Source organism: Merops nubicus, unplaced genomic scaffold (assembly GCF_000691845.1).
Source record: "Merops nubicus isolate BGI_N331 unplaced genomic scaffold, ASM69184v1 scaffold34164, whole genome shotgun sequence".
NCBI classification, from domain to species: Eukaryota; Metazoa; Chordata; class Aves; order Coraciiformes; family Meropidae; genus Merops; species Merops nubicus.
In genome coordinates this window covers 338-2,884 of record NW_008605684.1, presented here as the reverse complement: position 1 = coordinate 2,884, position 2,547 = coordinate 338, and the positions used below count along the sequence as shown (strand labels likewise).

Sequence of the window (2,547 nt, the reverse complement as noted above, 5' to 3'; positions counted from 1 at the left end):
CTTATGCAAACCTCTCAGTGGGGAGAGAGGAGCCCGGCTCCCCTGCTCTGGCTGCCTGGAGCCACATTCCCGCACCGGAGCTCCCGAGCGCATTCCCCAGCTTGCCGGCCAAGATAGTGGTTGTTGTACAGGCAGTTTCTTGCAGAGAAGAGATGACACAGCGGCTTATCCACCGGGGACCTGGGATCAGCTTTCAGCTTGGTTACAGCCTTCAAATGTGGCGGCTGAGAGCTGTCACACTGCCACTGAGGTCTTTATGCCCTGATTTATTAAGCGGAGCCAGAAACTTAAACTCTGGTGTGCATCTGGGCCTCGGTTCCTCTTCTGTTCTTCCCCTGCTTAACAGGGCTGGGCCATGGCTTGAGGGGAGCCAGGCGCTCCTGCGGGATGTGAGCAGCTGCCCCAGGACAGGATGGCTCTGCCTGTCCCTTCCTCCCGTGCCTGGGAGCACAGGAGGTCTCTGTCCCTTCCATGCCTGTCACCACCAGGCACCTCCTGCACACTGAGCACCAGCAGGCCGAGCACCATCATCCTTCCTGCAGCCTTTGCCGAGCACTTTCCCCGCCTGCCAGTCTCTGCTTGGGCTGTCGGCTCCTCAAAGCTCTGGTTGCTCCAGCTTCACGCTCCCCCCAGCAAGCCTGTTATTTCAGGGGGTTTTGTCCCTGATGGTTCTGGGCTCCTGTCCATAACCAAAGCATGTTTGGCAGCTTTCTGAGCCCAGAGCGTTCCTGTCCAAGAGGTTTCAGTCATCTCTCATTCCTCAGCAATCTGGTTCCTTATGTGTGAATCTGCATCCACCCAGTTCAAACCGCCCGGGACTCTGGCTGAGGTGGGTCTGCCTGTGCCGAGGCTGCTCCACTACCTCTGGGCAGCTGCTGTCCATGTCTTTGCATTTTGTGGTGGCAAGGGTGGGCCCGGACTGGAGGGATGGGGGCCCCGGACCCCCCCCCCCGCACGGTTTTAGCTCTGTGCGCTCCTTTGCCCTCCAGCCTGCGCAACCGGAATGGACTGAGCTTTCATTTCCAAAGGGAAGGCCCAAGAGGCTGGGTGAACTCAGGTCAAGGAGCTGGAGCGAGTCAAGCCATGTTTTTTGAGTCAAGCCATGTGGTCAATCCTGTTTTGACCAAAGAAGAGTCTCCTTGCCGGAAGGCTCGCGCCCTGAGAGTGGGAAGCGGCTCCTGCCGCCTATCCAGGCAGGACGACTGGAGAGTGAGGTCCCTTCCTTGGCAGTGGGGGCACTACCTCCGCGATGGGGCTGCTTGTGCGTCCCCCCACCCAGCAGCACCACGATGGAGTGGGGCTTTTCCCCTGGGGCTACTGCATCTCGGTGGCCAGGCAAAGCAGGGGGTCCAGGACAGCACCCCAGAGCTGTGTGTGGGTCTCCATGGGGCCGGCCTGGCAGCATGTGACTCAGCAGCTCTCCACACCCCACATGTGGGGCTGTGACCAGCTGGAAAACTTCCAGAGAGGGTGTTGGGAGGTGCCTCATAGCAGGAAACTTCCGCTTGCTGCAGCCCGGTGAAGCACTGAGGAAACTCCTCCTGTTTACAGGGTGACGTGCGACAGGCGTGGGAGGGGGGACAGGGCTGCTGGGAGGGGTGTGGGAGCTGCCCTAACCCCAGCAGAACGGGGAGAATGCTTCCTCATCCGGGGCCACGGGTGCTGATGCTGCCCCAGCTGCGGCAGACAGGGTGATGCCAAAGCAGAGCCGGCACCGGTGGGTCTCTCACCACTTTGGCCAGCTACAGACACAGAGCATGGGGGCCACTTCCTTGGGCCAGCACTGCAATGGATTGGGCTGTTTCAACGTGCAGCTCAGGTTCCCAAGGTGCTCTGCCCCTCGGCTCAAGGGCTGTTAATCATTTCACTGCCCCTCACCACAACTAAACACCCTGCGATGCCAGCCAGGCTGGATCCCAGGACTTGTGGCTCCTTGAAGGACCCTGATCATAAGCAAGAGCAGGAGGTGGCAGTGATGCCAAAACAGCCCTTTAGTCAAGGACCTGCAGGAATGTTTTAATCTTGCTCGGTGCTCCACTTGGGAGTTGTCTTCTCCCCGGGACTGAGAAGTGACTGAAGAGTCCAAGGCAGAAGGTTTGGGGCTGAGTGGCTGCATTTTGGGCACAGAGGCCTCTCACAGGGGATGCTGCAGGCAGGGCTGAAGGGTCCATTCCTTCCCAGCCTTATTTCCATGGAGAATGGATCACTGATCCTATGGAGCGTGCTAGGCCTGGAAACCAGCTGGGCAAGGCTGAGCGTGTCAAAGCACTTGGGAATTGCACTGAAGAAACAAAACTGAGGATGTGCTTTCCTGTCTGGACCTACTGTGACCCCCATAATGTGGTTGGTTACCCGCCTCTGATATCTCCAGCTGCCCTGGGTCTGCTGCTGGAGCGGAGCATCTCCTGGGCAGAGCTGTGCCTGCACTGGTGGGGGACCCTGCCCTGTGCCAGCAGCCTGCTCTTGTTCCGCATGCTTGGCCATGGGCACCACGTCTCTGGGCACAGCTGACAGCAGTGGGAAGGCTTGTAGGCAGCCTGTGGTCCA

At 59.3% G+C, this 2,547-nt stretch overlaps 1 protein-coding gene across 1 annotated transcript in view; it reads left to right on the top strand.

Moving 5' to 3' along the window:
* The window catches only part of LOC103772075 (ephrin type-B receptor 3-like), a gene marked incomplete at its 3' end in the record, with an annotated part of 9,747 nt that overhangs the window by 6,891 nt on the left and 309 nt on the right, over positions 1-2,547 (top strand).